Source organism: Pleurodeles waltl, chromosome 10 (assembly GCF_031143425.1).
Source record: "Pleurodeles waltl isolate 20211129_DDA chromosome 10, aPleWal1.hap1.20221129, whole genome shotgun sequence".
NCBI lineage: Eukaryota > Metazoa > Chordata > Amphibia > Caudata > Salamandridae > Pleurodeles > Pleurodeles waltl.
In genome coordinates, this window is record NC_090449.1 from 929,620,365 (window position 1) to 929,636,724 (window position 16,360).

A 16,360-nucleotide genomic window follows, 5' to 3' on the forward strand; every position below is an offset into this window, starting at 1 on the left:
GCACAATGGTTAGCTTGGCAGACCCCCGATGCAGAGATCTGGCCTGGGACCAGGGTTCAATTCCCACCTCAGCAGCTCTTGGGCTCAATTACCTGGGACCAGATAATTCTCATCTCTGTGCCTAATCTAATTAATGGGTCCCACTCTGTAACTCTGGGCAATAGCTTGCTTAATCTCCACAAGGGCCCTGACAGCACTTGAATGCCTGGCTCCACCCTGGGGGTTGCCCAGGAGTGGGTGCCTCACAGGGAAAAGCCAGGAGGGGTTCCACAGTGGTATGTTTACAGCGCCTTGAGACCCTAACAGGTGAGTAGTGTGAAGTTTACATTTTAACATGGGGCAATAGGTCAGCCAAATACATCCATTAAGAGTCTTGCACTGTGAGTGACAATATTCTGCACAGTCACACAAAGCAGACACTTAGGCAGCACACTTTAGTGCTAGGACAAGGGTGCCAGGGCTGCTCGCCCACTCCTTTATTTTATATATTTTCCCCTATTTTCTACATGTTACATTTGTCTGCAAACAAAAAAAGAAGGAAAAAGTGATAAAACATTGCTCTTTTGCTGAAGACAGACCTACTGGCTTTGCCTGCAATTTTTTTTGAGGTCATCATCAGCTCATATAATTAAGCTTCTTACTCTCTTGACTTTGGGGCATGCCTGCGAAATTGGCCCCTGTGACATGGTGCTCTTCCTTTCGCTGCCAGTCCCATGTTACATTTTTTTTTAACATATTTTTTAAAACATATGCAGTCTGACTTTTTTTTTACACTCAAACAGGCCTCCTTTCTTTCTCCTTTATAAAAATTAACATTGTTCTAAATGCATTTTTGTTCTGTAATGATGTCCCTTTTTCGCTGCAAATATATTTTACACATGTGACAAACTCCCATACACCTCTTGTGCCCTTTGTGTGACATAAGCTCCCCACCTAAGGCAAATGGATGCATAAGTATTCTTTTGTTAAGTTGTGCAAAGCATTTTTTGTGCTAATTATGTTTTGTGAAGTTCCCAGTGGTCGCATTTCACGAAATTTGCAACATTTCCCTGTTTAACTTTTCTTCATCTATGCAAAGCATTTCTGTGTATTGCAACATGATTTTCGCCCCACTGAGGGTTAATTTTCACTTGACTAAAATCCAATTAAGAAATGTATGGAAACATTTTCTTCTTCGAGTTTACTTATTGCAGGGTATCTCTATGCACAAAGCCAAATGTATGCATATTTTTTTCTCTGAAAAATTACCTTTTTCACCATAAACTGCTGTAAAATTGACAACTTTCAAGCAAAGGTGGGAAAGTCTTCTCATGCAAAACTGCATGCTCTAGGTAGAGATAACCCTCGTCCATAATGCCCAGTACACAAAAAATCTCAGACCTAAGATCGTTTGTCCCCATCAAGTTGATGCATTGCATCCTTAAAAGTATGTGTTGTTACTTTAGACATGGGACAATGGGGGAGAGAGAAGGCAATAGTGACAATAGAACTCACGCCAGTCAAGAACTGAAGATCAGGGCTCTAACGCTAATAAAAGGATACTGAATGGAAGACAAAAATGTATGTGTTCTTCCAACGCTCAAATGGATGTATCACTGGAGGAAGACTGAGTATGGGTTTGTGGGAAGGCAGCGTTGGCGTGGATAACAAGAAAGATCACTGGAATCCATCAGTGCATGCATGCGTACCCCAGGTCTGACGAATATCCATCACAGCTTATGAGGAGCGGATCACATACTATGGATGTTATGAATAACAGAATGGTTGGAACATCCAAGAAAGAGTTCTCGGTTTGAATTTAAATTCATTGTAATATTGGTTCAAAAAAGGATTTACTACACCTGTCATACACATTAAAATGACAAATTTTAAATAAAACTGGATACAATCTTTAAGTAAATAGCCACCATTGAAAAACAAATAATCTCTTTAAAATGATTATTCTTCCTTTATTGATAAAAAATACAAAATTCTCAAATATTCAATATAGGTCCTTAGAATCTAGTAAATGATCGAGGGCAAGTTGCCTAAAAAGAAACTACTAAAGTTATAAATCTGCCAATCAAGGGAATTCTATGTCAGTTCGAGATGTATACAATTATTCGGTCATACATATACCTAAACTACATCATGCAGTGAAATTCCTGGGTATAACATAAAAATGGGCCTCTCTGTGGGTCGATAAAAATAAGTTCAGATGGGAATAGATTTTACAACTGCAGTTTCTTGTTCTTTTGCCTTTGGATGGGGATGCTCGTAATAAAAAAAAAAAAATTTATGTAAGAGTCTCCAAAAGGTCGGGGTAGAGGAAGTGACATTGCACAATCTTTGATCCCGATGACTTCACATGAGTGGCCTCTTGTGCCTTTCAAATGCCTCCTGTTTGCTCTGGAGAAGTAAGGAGAGGAGCAAGAAGTGGAAACTGAGAAAGTACGCAGGGCTCTGGGACAGCTGTTTACTTTCTGTTCCTACCCCTCCCTTTAAGGCCCCTAAGACCGTGTATAGCAAGGGCAATGCCAAGGCTACCAAAGGGCAAACCAGTGGTAGCAGTTGCTACCCCTAGCTACCTCTGATTGACATCTAGGAGAAAGGTTGGTGTGTAAGAAGTGTCTACTTGGAAGTAATAGGAGGATGTGACGTAGTGTTGATACCCCATTGTGAGATAAATCAATTAGACATGGATTAGGCCAGGTGAGTGAGTGGTAGACTGTGGCGAAGGGTATGCACAATGTAGCTGCGAGAAAGGGTGCACGTATCATTCAGGTATATAAAGTATTTATTAGTTTATTGATTTATTTATTATTAAAATCTTTTATATAGAGTTGAGCACAAAAATGTATCAGAGTGCTTCACAAAGAACACCAGTGACAAGTTATTGCACTTAACATAAAAGCACAAACGATATGTTTAATGCAACCGACATGGAATTGGTGGTAGTTAAACTTATCAAACAATGGGAGAGGGGGGTACCAGTGAAGGGGTAATGAGAACTCGAAAGAAGTACAAAATTGGAGATAATGGGGAAGAAGGGGAAGAACAAGGAGTGGGGCAGACGAGTAGGAGACAGAGAGGGAAGTGAGAAGTAGCGAGTAGTAGAAAGGAATACAGGCCGGAGTGAGCAGGTAATAGAGGGAAAGGACGAAGGAAGTGAGTTAGAACAAAACAGAAGTGATGGAGGCAGGATAATGGAGGGAGGCAGCATGGGGGAGAAGTGGGGAGAGGGCAAGAGTTTGAGAGGGAACGAGGGAGAGTGAGTGGGAAGTATCATGAGAGGATAAGCGAGGAAGAGTGTGAGAGAGGTTGAAGAGAAGTGGAGTAAAGATTGGAGAGGAGTAAGATCAGATGAGAAAGTGAAAAGGGGGGAGGGGCAGTGAGACCAGCGAGAGCTGGAGAAATAGCAGGGCCGTGGTGCACGATGGGACACCGCCTGACGCTTACCAAGCACCAGAATGTTTTTGACCCCATTATGTCAGATCACCTTAAAGCAGGGGTCTTCAAACTTGGGGGGGGAGGGGCTGTTTGGGGGCCGCAAGTGATCCCTGGGTGGGCGCCAGGCACTCGCCGAAAGAAGTACTGTGCTGATATCAGTGCTTTGTCTTAAGGAGTGTAAAAATGAGAAGCAGTAAACCACTCTGCAATGGGGCATCACTAACATATTTGCCATTTATTTCCAAACTGAGTACTTGTGCCAAAAGAGACGAGACTCCAAATATTCTTCAAAAACCCCACCCCCATCTCCAATACTCAAGATGTGGATACTGTTACACGTTAGTAGGGTCAGTAAGCCCTGCCTGACCAGAATGGTATGTTTGGCAAACATGTATTTAATTTCATTTTTTAAAAGATAACAGAACTTAACTGCAATGTTTAAATATGCCTAGGCACATTTCAACATTACCAACTTGATAGAATAAATGTGAAAAATTTTGACGGTGGTGGGCGGGGGGGGGAGGGGGCAATTTTGTTTTTATTTCCACTGGGGGGCAAAGCATTAATAAGTTTGAAGACCACTGCCTTGAAGTGTTGAGGAATGTGACAAGGCCATGTAGCAAGCAAGACGAAGAGGAGAATGTGTGCAAAGAGGTCTTACGCAGCGATGTAGCTTCCATTGGTGCAGCAGGTGCAGTGGCACCAGGCAGCAGGGGCCCACAGAACCCTGATCATTGCTGTATTTTATAATTCAGACAGCAGCCAAGGGTTTTATTTGTTTCTTTGTCGTGGAACCCATGACACCCTTTCTACGCTACATGTTGAAACACCAGAAAACAGATTAATTTGATGAAAGCAAACACGGCACTGCAATTATTTCAGAAATACCTGGGCCAGCTCGACAGCGCTGCAGGCGGGGACAGGAAAGGCTATTGGTATGTTAAAAATTGTACCAACGGAGAGCGCGAGACCTGTTCCGAATAGCAAAAGGCGCAGCAGGTTACAACCAACAAGAACAGAATCGAGGTCGTTGTGTGAAAGTGGCTGAATGTGGATAAAAAGCCAGATTTTATCCCCGCTTGCGTCATCCGCTCATTCACATGACTTCCTCCTGCGAGATGTTTTTCCACGGAGAGTCGGGGCAGAGCGGCCCGCACAATGGCTGGGGGGGAAGCGGGGCTGAAAGGGCTTCCCGGGGCCTTTTCTTCTGCCGTGGGCCTCAGCCAGGCAGCGCCTGTTCAAACTGGTATCGCGGCGCTTTCGGTTGCTCTGTATTGTTACCAATCTTTCAAAAAACACACCGTCTTCGTTTTGTAGGGTCTGCGAGGGGAAAGCTGAAAGGATTCCAAGATAAGGATTTGGTTCATTTAATAGCACCCTAAATCCAACCGCCTCTGTGGCTGGGACAGACTTAGAGAGACACTTGAACTGGCGCTGTTGACGCTAACAGAGACATAAGCAACCCCGAGAAGCATTACATGTTTAAACGGTTTGCTGCGATGTGTTTAAGAGAGCACGGACCTCCATAGAAGACGCTGTATGCTGCGTACACGCAATATAGCACTTGGGGAAGAAAGATACCACACTGGCTTGTTGTTGTGTGAAAAAGGCCGCTTTATTGGAAACAGGTGCACTCACATTTTTATACCCTAGGCCTTAAGCCACACAAAACTAAAAACCTCACTATACATAAAACTTCCTGTAACCTCTCACCCCCCACCCCTACCCATCCCACCCCCTCCCCCCCATTTGAACCGCATGTCCTGTAAACCTTTGACTGTAAACCCCCTTGTCATCAACGAAACGTCCACGTTACTATTCTTAAAGTCGAACTATCTGTCCTTATTTGTCCTGATCTTCACTCCCTTTTTCCCGCGAGTATGTTGTCGGCCCTGTCTCCCTTCTCTGTTGTCACATTCCTGATCCGTCCCAACCCCCCGCTGCACCTGCTCCTCAGCGACAATTACAAATTACAAGCGTCCCCTTTCTATGCACCCGTTTCCAACCAAGCACCAGCCTCCAACAAAAATTGCTCTTAACGGACCTAAAAACCACCCCCAGAAGAAACCCCCCACCCAAAAAACTGCCGCCCAATAAAATAGGGAGGGTGGGAGGGAGAGCAAGAAACCTCCCTACCGCCTACTCTCGTCGCCACCAACAAAATGGTGGCGACCCTACAAAATGGCAGGTATAAATACCTGTTCCCCAAATAGCCCAAAAAGCGCCCAACGGCGCCTGTGGGCTATTCCACTTCCCCAAACTTCCCGGGGGGGATACAGCCTCCCTCGGTGATCCCCCCCCGGGACCTCCTTGGGGAAGAAAGTTACCACACCGGCTTGTTGTTGTGTGAAAAAGGCCGCTTTATTGGAAACAGGTGCACTCACATTTTTATACCCTAGGCCTTACGCCTCACAAAACTAAAAACCTCACTATACATAAAACTTCCTGTAACCTCTCACCCCCACCCCTACCCACCCCCCTCTCCCCCCCATTTGAACTGCATGTCCTGTAAACCTTTGACTGTAAACCCCCTTGTCATCAACGAAACGTCCACGTTACTATTCTTAAAGTCGAACTATCTGTCCTTATTTGTCCTGTTCTTCACTCCCTTTTTCCCACGAGTATGTTGTCGGCCCTGTCTCCCTTCTCTGTTGTCACATTCCTGATCCGTCCCAACCCCCCGCCACCAGAAAAAGGCGCGCTCCGCCTTTTTCTGCCTCCCCACCCCGCCTAAGTCTCCCTGAAAAGCAACCTCAAACTCTCTTTTAGTTGCAAAAGGTATAGCTCCATGCCTATAAATGACAGGTGCACGCCGTCATCTCGAAAAAATTATTTGTCCTCAAACCTCAAATCGCTATGTTCAATACACGTGATGCCCTGTGCTGCACAAAAAAGTTTCATTTCCTTATTCACCTTCCTCCTTGCTTTTTCAATTGCTGCCGGCTTCCTGGCCCCTCTCCAAAACCTATGTGGTACAAAAGCTGTCCACACAATATGGCAACCATGCCAAAACCTCAGAATCTGTAACAAGTCGCCGGTGGCGACCTTATAAAATGGCAGGTATAAATACCTGTTCCCCAAATAGCCCAAAAAGCGCCCAACGGCGCCCGTGGGCTATTCCACTTCCCCAAACTTCCCGGGGGGATACAGCCTCCCTCGGTGATCCCCCCCCGGGACCTCCTTGCCACAAATTTAGGTATGTGAATATTGTAATTCACAACAAATATGTGTGTTCTTTTCAGGTTAAAGACTCTTATGAAGTAGCTGTGCGTGTCACATCGAGGCGAAGAGATAACGCAAGTTATCCCGACTTGTTTCTCTTTTCTGCACTTTTTTTTTCACCAAAAAAATTACTCCCCTCCCCAAACACTGCTGCTCCGCCCACAATAACTTATAACATAGTGGTACCTCAAGATTACCAGATATGTCACGAAGGAGGTAATTCTCCAGCCCTCGTCTTTTCTTTAATAAATCAGTGTTTTCCGGTATCTTAGTTGAATATGAGACAAAGTAATCCAGGACTTCAGCTCTGAGCATTCATTAGGTTGTCAAAAGAAGACCCAGGACAGGTCATGGCGTCCTCTGTGACGCAGAGTCACAGTTTTAGGTTCGAAAGCCTGGAATTTCCTTCCCAGGAGAAAGGGAACCATTGGATCTGAATCGGTATTTAAAAAATAACTAAAATATTGGCTTATTTCGGGCCACTCTTTCTGTATGTCGCTAATCTAATCCTTTCTGATCACTCTTCGAAACTCACAGTACTTTCAGCACAGAGCCAGGATGCTCTCTTTTGAGTGACAGTTGCGCTATACAAAAACACTCATTCATTCACATGGTCACCTTACCCTATGTGCGCCTTTGTTATGACTCACCGTGGGTTCCAGCTACCCAGACTCCAGGTCTGCCCTGTTATTTGTCCCCATATATCATGGAAGGCCACAAAAAGGTCAGGCGAGTGAGCAGTCATGCCGCCCATACCTAGGACTGCTCTTTCATGTTGGAGCATAGGCTCTGCCTTGCCTGTCCATCAGCAAGTCTCCATACTCTAGGATGAACAGTTGCAATGCAGCCAGAGGAACTGTGGAGGCTGGTTTCTGCCTCCCTTGGCTCTCATTGTTTCTACCAGCTGCTGCAATCTCTACTCAGCAACAAACAGACTCACAGATGTGATGAGGAAGGGGGTCCTGTGCTCTGCCAGCAGTCAGCGCGGGCCTAGCAGCAGCAGGTTGTTTCACCCTCAGCTCCAAGGCAGACTAGTAGGGGTTCTGGTGGGGGGGTTGGAATCTGGCCAGCCATATTGTTGGCAATCTCATTGGTCAATATGGAGACCACAAGTCCAGTCCTCCCCTTTATTCTTGAACCCTGTCTGTGCCTCGGCAGTCCATGCACCAGAGAGTGTTTCGAGTATGGCAAATACAGGAAGGTTCTAGTAGACATTCCAGTGGAGCTCTGGCCACCTGTGCTGAAAGGGAACTTGCTGCCCACAGGTGAGTGGTACCACTGATTTATGGCACAGCTTCGGGCATGGAGATGGAAACAAGGTGTTCAGATTTAATTTGCTCTCCTTTCAGTGCAACCAGTGTTGCAGTGTGGCAGCAACACACCTAAAGAGTGGATCCTCACTGAGGTAAGGGTCTGTGCATTGGCCTACACAGTTTAATGTCCCCAGCTATTGACCAATGTCTCAGCTAATCACTAATCGTTCAGTGCATTTGGAAGGAATATATCAGGTACATACCAGGGATGTGTTCCTCTTCTCACCTGTTGTTAACTTGGACCCACCGAAACCAGAAGAACAGTCACTCAAGCCCTCATAAGCAGCAAACTGGACTACAGCAATGCCCTCTACGCAGGAACCATGGCCAAACTCCAGAAGAGGTTGCAACGCATCCAGAACGTCTCCGCACGCCTCATCCTGGACATCCCCCGCCACTGCCACATCACAGCCACCTGAAAAACCTGCACTGGTTCCCAGTCAACAAGAGAATCACCTTCAAACTCCCCACCCACGCTCACAAAGCACTGCTCAACACCGGATCAGAATACCTCAACAGACGACTCTCCTTCTACACTTCGGCCCAGCATCTCCACTCCGCCGACCTCGCCCTCGCAACCGTCCCATGTGTCCACAGAACTACAACCAGCGGTAGATCATTCTCGCACCTCGCCGCCAAAACGTTGAACACCCTTCCTACCCACCTGGGTCAGACCAAAGACCTCTTTACCTTCAGGAAACTTCTCAAGACCTGGCTGTTCGAGCAATAGCAGCACCTTGCCCTCTCCCCCGCCTTCTCCCCCTCCCCTCCTCAGCGCCTTGAGACCCTCACGGGTGAGTAGTGCGCTTTACAAATCCCTGATTGATTGATTGATTGAATCTACCTGCTATTGCCCAAAGCCTGGAGTAAGCCAGGTGGGGAAGACTTGCCTGCCATTGCACCTGCTTATCTCTGGAGGCCAGGGATCACCTCCTGCCATATTTAGCCTGTGATGGCAGCACAATGTCGTTCATTTTCAGCCTTCATGTGGCCACTGCTACTGAAAGACCTCTTGACTCCCTATTACACGCACAGCTATTTCATATGCACTTTTTTTTTGTAGGCGACTGAGGCACTCCTACATCAAATCGCAACTGTCGGCCCAACCTTCCGGGCTCACAAGCAGTATCTCACAGAAACTCAGACAGTAAAGGTGATTTCTGGCAGCCTTACGCATGGATACTAGATTGCGGCTTCTCAGGGGAGTCGTGGTGGAACGAAAGTTACCCTTTTCTCTCATTAGCAATCAGTCTCATACACACGTAGGCAATGAAGAAGATGCAGGAAAGTTTTAAATATATTTATTGAAAAGACTGCAATCTATAAAGTGCACATGCTGCAATGATTAGGATAATGAGCAGTAATAAAAGCAGGATAGTGAAGATGATAGTAGTGAATATAAAAACTCACCATCTTACAATAAACATGACATATAAAATTCCTAAACACGAGATCCTAATCTCTACCTAACGTGAGCTAGGTATGATAAACCTCCTCTGCCAGTACCATGTCCATGAGAAACGCCCCCGGCCCTCATCACCTTGGAATGAGGTCTCTAGGTTAGACTCCGTGGTGACACAAAGGCTGAGCTCTGCAGAAAGGTGACGTGCAGCATAGATGGCATCTTGCAAGAACCCCTCTAATGACCTTGTCCGTGTGATGTGTATTTATGTATGAAGCTCTGCTAGTTTCGGATAATCTCCCTAAATCATCACTGTACCATGTGGCATGTACAACCTCAAAACCTGCATCAGTGGAAGTCTATGCTAGTCTGAATTCGCTAACTGTAAGTGCGGTCATATCCCTGCCTGGGCATATAAGGCAAGGCTGCACCACTTCCATAGGCAGGAAATGAGCTTTGATTTAGGCCCCTTCAGCCATTGGCTCACGTGTAGTTTTCAAGGTTTGCTATTGCTTGGATTGGAGTTCCTTTAAGCCAATTTCATTTGATGCAAGCATAGATTGTTCCATTACTGTTCCCATTAGGTTATGGTGATTGAGCTTTAAGTAGTGCTACACATTGCACTCATTCCTCATTTACTCTCTCTGCCCTCCACGCTTCTCCCCGATCTTACATTCACTTGCACCTCACCCTTGCCCAGCAGCCTCCTTACCGCCCCTTCTCCTTTGGTCCTCATTGTTACTTGCTCTCCTATCTCTTGTCCCACCGATTCCCATCCACCTCCCTCCCACCCCATCATCTGAGCCACTTTTGCCCTCCAGCTTCACTTATTCTTCACTTATTCTCTCATGCTACTTCTTGTCATCACTTGATCTCTACCATTCATTCCTCCTCTGTCTTCACTTGCTATTCGCATCCTGTGTCTGCTCTAACATCTGCACTGCTTTTTCATCCCGCCACATGCATTTTACCAGAGGCTGCTTGCTATGGGAAGGGTCTTGTTCAGATATAGGATAGAGGTAACTTCTACATACAAGTGACTGACAGTATCAATCAATTCTTGTTTGTCTTCTTACATACTGTAGTTACATTTAAATTTAGAGCCCTGCGAATGACTTTCACACCTACAACCCATCACTGGCATATTTATTTAGGACGTAAAAAAGAAACAAAATCATTGGACCTGTGAAAATGAATATGAAAATGTGTATGTTGAAACCACACCCTCTCCGGGGCCAGCCTTAGACACCTACAGTAACTCTAGTATAAGCATAATTATGCGCATTATTCTCTTTTTTCCAGATAAAAAATCTTAGGTGTCCCGCTCTAAGTGCTGGGAGGTCTTCGGGTAGCTAAGCGCTATACAAATCCGCATAACATAGCATAACATAGTAACAGCCTTAGGTACTGCAGCCTGCTGCATCAAGGACTTGTGTTTGACTCGAAAAACCTGTAGTACCAACATAAGGTACTCAAGTCTCCCTCAGAAAAGTGATGATTATAGCTTTTCAACTTTCCGAGGGCATCAGGTTATTTTTGTGTTTTTGTTTATTTAAATTGCATGGCTTTTTTGCAGGAGCAAAGGGCAAACAGTGTTATTAGTGGGACTGAGCATGCAATATGAATGGGTATTGCCAAAGCCAATACGTCTTGCCTGCATGTTCAGCAGAAGCCAAGCCTATTGACGTCTGCAGTGCATGTTAAAGCAAAAAACAAACCCATTGGCTTTGCCAATTCTTGCTTTTATTTCCTTGTATGAAAAGTTTTCGTTTAAATGTACCCTGTGTCCATAGGACAGCATTGACTCCCAATGCCGGAGGGGCAACAAGCCATGTTCAACAGGTCAAAACAGATTTCTATAAATGGAATTTGCCTCTCACTCTCCAGTTGTACCGGGATGTTATAATTGATATTCTGAACTACCTATGATGCCTGCTCTTAAAACTGGTGACCCTTTTTAAGTTTCCACCTTTCTCTTATGCTGCTTGATCTTTCCTCTGGTTCTTCTTCATCTACCCCACACGAAGTCCTCTGTGTTGAAGTTCTGTATAATACTTCCCCCAATCCAACAATTTAATAAGTGGTCCTTTGTGTCCTCGGCCACCGACTACTTTCTAAAGTCCCCCTTAAAGCAGCTGATCTAATTGTGACACACATATAAGCGCTTATGGACTCAGGAGTGTTTCATCTGTCAAGAGATTTGGATGACTTACTGTGCATAATGAAAATAGGAATATGTGTGAGGGGCATTCCTGATGTATACAGTGACGTGTACAGGAATGCTGTGCCAGATTCTGAGTGCATGAGGCCTGTTGTCTTGTTTTTTCTTTTTTGCACTTCTTCCTCTTCCGTCTGATGTTTTCCGCTGTGGGTGTGTGTGCTGCTTTTCTCTTCAGAATATCAAAACTATGCACTTCAGGATATTTTAAGGCACAATGTAAAGCAATCCCTCTCAAACACCTTCGTAAGTAGAATAATCAAGTTTATTTAAGGGGCAAGTTCTCAACTAGCAAAACTAAACCACACTAATATATATATATATATATACATCAGGAGAATAACATGAGAATAATGATAAAGATATAAGCACTCTGTGAATAATTGCAAGAGTAAGTGCATATAATACAAGCACACACAATATACCTCAATGCTCAATAGCATGAAAATGACTGCAAGAATAAGTGCATATTACGCGCGCACACACAATATACTTCAATGCTCAATAGCATGAAAATGAATAAGTACACATTACGCGCGCACACACAATACACTTAATAAATTGAAAAGCTTCACCGAAAAGAGCGTCTGCATCCCTCCGCCGTACACAAAGCTGGGGAACCCAAATCAGCTAGCACAGGGAGCCTCTGTTCGGGACAATCAGTCCTCCTGGCGTTGCGTCCAACCCAGAAGAGAGTTCCTAAACCAGCCCATCCAGGCCCCCAACTTTTATAGTATTTACTAACGCCCAGGAGTCTTTTCTAGAAAAAGACCCCCTCCTTTACAAATTGTGCAATCGGCGGTACCTTGTTCACCCTTCGAGACGTCTCCTCAGAACGGGCCAAGTTCCCAGGAGAGGACTCCAAGGTGAAGCTTGCATTCCTCCTTGTGTACAGGCGCATCCCCCTGTTGTTCTAACTGATAGCTCGTGGAATGTAAATAGCGCCCTTCGTACCAGGCAGATGGAGCGAAGTTGAGCAGAAAAACACCCCACGCTTCAGCTTGCCGAAGCTTGTGGAAAAACACAGAACAGTGCCTTACGCACCGAACCAGACTCGACAAAATGGAGTCGTGAACCAAAATGGAAGCGAAGGCCAATGAAAGCAGAGGCCAATGGTCCACACCCTGCACCACTGTTTACCTTGCACGTAGTGCTGCCGCATGCACGTAGTGTATGTAGCAATACATTTCCACCCTTGGACCATTTGGCCAACTTACAACTAAGTATATCCTATAAGCTGAAATGGCAATGCTCTTGGGCGACACTGAGATAGAAGGTTAGGCACACACTGAATACAACAACATAATGAAATTAAAATAACGGTTATGATAATGATTACACCAAAGATATAACGCAGTTGGCCTAAATTAGGCAGCCATCCAAAAGCCCAATCCCACCACCCCTTGTCAACATCCTGCTGCACCCCCTTCACCAACTTATGCAGGGCCTCTATGTGGGAGTTGATTGATATGGAGTGGTCGGATAAATTGAAGCAACATAATCCTTCAAAATCACTGCAGCCATGGTTGTGTTTAAGCAGTAAATAATCAATAGCAGCGCGATTCTGCAAAGCAGCTCTTCTAATTCCCTTTACATCTAATAACAGCTCAGCTAAGGCAGCTGATGTATAGTTAATATTCTTGACTACTAAACATGCAAGTTTATTAATAACTCTGGTATTATATACTGCAAGTCCTGGCACCCCTACGATAGAACCAGCTAAACTAACATATTCTGTTTTGGACAGCAATGAAATTTCAGAATCACAGTCCGTAGGTAATTGAATAGTGTCTCTGGTATAGCGAGGGTGTAGAGCAGTATCCATAGGAAACATGAGAAAGCCTAAGCGTGACCAGGCACAAGGCCCTCCGGTTAGATTGGCTGGAATATAAGTAAAAGAAAGATTACCACAAGAAAAGAGCCAACCTTTAGGCAACTTAACATTTTGAATGTGGCTGGCAGCAGGCACCACATGTTGGCAAAACATCGAATTATTTACATTCAAACAGGTTAGGTCAGTCCGTGAGTGGCACAACGTCCGTTGTGCAGCAGTTAAGTTTTTGTCTCTTTTCTCCAATTTGAGCTGAGCACATTTACCTATTTTCATAGGATCACAGGTCAATGAATAGCACACATCCCCATTTGAGATGTTAAACGTGAGTATAGATGTCATGTTCCTCCACAACCGCCTGCCCACCTCCGGGCAATGACGGCAGTACTCATAGAGTGACAGATGGGAGCGAACGTCACTCACATCCACCATTCCATCCTGGTTTGTATTGTTAAAGATGTGTAATAATACAGCAGCAGAAGTGGGCACTGCCACTAGACAAGTGGTAATCAAATCTTGAACGCTTTGCATGTTACTCATACAGAAGTGAGATATATTCAGCACTTCCTGCGCTAGATGAATCCAAACATTGTTCGGTTGATGCAGCAGCGTTGGCATCTGCGGCTGACGGTTGAATTTTTGGGCTATGAGCCCCTCCCGCTCCCCGGTGGAGTCTCCCGAATGGGCTCCATACACCACACTCATGGCACAGGCACTCCACAGGATGATCTGAAAAGAACAAAGGACAAAACACGTATTATCATTCTCGCAGATAGCATTTGTCAGCGGGAACATGTTCCCATTTGTCTTGACCAGGTCGCATAACTACCAGGACATTGTCTGGTCCAGTGGCGATGACATCAGCGGGTTGAGGAGGGTTATTTGGGGATTCAATCCACACCTTGGCCCCTGGGTTCTTGTCAGTAGATCCGAACCCTCCTTTGCCTCTCACAGTGAGAAGAGCTGGGGCGCTCCCCTTCTTAACAACACCTCCATAAACCGGCATAATGACAATTTGGGCAACGCGATCACCAGGTTGCACCACTAGGTCTGTGTCACCACTGTTCAAGAGAATGACTTTCAACTCGCCTTGGTAGTCTGCATCTATCACGCCTCCTAAAACTAGGATGCCCCTCAAGGCAAGCCCAGATCGAGGGGCGATCAGACCGTAATGCTCAGGGGGAATCTGAATTCCCACCCCAGTTTCAATCAGAGTGATGTCTCTAGGTTTCAATCGATGCATGTGTAAAGCATGTAAGTCAAGTCCTGCAGATTCTGGTGTAGCTCGATATGGGGCCAAAGCTCCTGGAGCTGTTTCCCAATACACAATGGTATTGCTCGTTGTAAACGGATTAATCTGTAAAGCAGGTGTGAGCATTCTCATGAGAGGTGTCTCAGCATTTGTAAGGGGTCGGTTGTTCAAAATTTGCAAAGCATCATACAAATTATCCCTCCACCCCTTCAGTGTCCCATCATTCAGTTTACGCAATTGTTCTTTTAGCAACCCGTTCATTCTCTCAATCAGTCCCGCTGCTTGTGGGTAGTAAGGTATGTGAAAAATCCACTCAATATTGCGTTGTGCACAATAGTCCTGCACTAGTCTGCCCTTGAAGTGGCTGGCGTTATCACTTTGAATCTGGAGTGGCACCCCATAGTACAGAATCAACAGATCTAGTGTTTTCAGGGTGCTCTGCTGAGTTGCGCGCTTGCAGGGAAAGGCTATGAGATAACCAGAGTAAGTGTCTACCACAGTGCAGGCATACTGACACCCTCTGCTCACTGGCATTGGTCCAATGTAGTCAATCTGCCAAATCTGTCCTGGCAATTTACCTCTACCTAGCTGGCCTCTCACCACCTGTGGGACCGGTCTGTGCTGTGCATGCTGACAAATGGGACATTCAATGATCGCTGTTTTAATCAAATCTAGGGGAAGATGCATCCCTCTAATCTCAGCCCACCTGTGAGTAGCCTTTTCTCCAAGATGTCCGCATTTCTGGTGTGCCCATTTAGCCATTCCCACCAAATCAGAACTCTGCGCCTCCACTTCAGCCTCTTGAATCTTGGCTCGATCGTCTGCAAGACAATTGAACCATCGGTCTAATGAATCAGTTGGACAGTGAGCGTCCACATGATAGACAGTCACGGTGCTTTGAGGTAACATTTCCCAGATCTCCTGCCATAACTCCTTCCCCCATACCTCTTTGTTATGGATTTTGTACTGATGTGCATGCCACGTGGGAAGCCAAGTAGCTAACCCATTGGCGGTAGACCAGGAATCTGTATAAATGTGACATTTTCCGGGTAGCTCCTGTTTTAAAGCCTGATACACGGCATAAAGCTCTGCATACTGGCTACTTTTTCCCTGTCCTGTAGTTGTCAAAAGCTTCTTGGTAACAGGTTTATAGGACACTGCCTTCCAGTGCCTTTTCGCTCCAACATATTTTGCTGAACCATCTGTGAACCACACGTGTTTTTTGTCATCTGCAGACAAGTCTGCGAACGGCTGGCCCCACCCTACTGGGGATTCACACACTGAAGGTACATCATGCAACATTTCGGAATTCTCCACTGGAGCCTGCGCTACCTGCTCATGCAAAACCGCGGTCCCTTTTGGACCCGCTCGTGCCCTGTCCTGGACATACCATTTCCATTTTATAATGCTGGCTTCTTGCGCATGTCCAATTCTATGAGTTTTTGGGGAACTCATCACCCACTGCATGATGGGAATTTCAGGCCTTAAAATCACATTGTGTCCCAGTGTAATTTGCTCAGTATCAACCAGGGCCCAATAGCAGGCCAGCAGCTGCTTCTCAAAGGGAGTATACCGCTCTCCTGCCTCAGGTAACTTCTTTGTCCAAAATCCCAGGGGCACCCTCTTTCTTCCTTGTTTTTGCCATAAACTCCAATTGGCATACTGCCCCTGGACTGTCACATTCAACTCAATG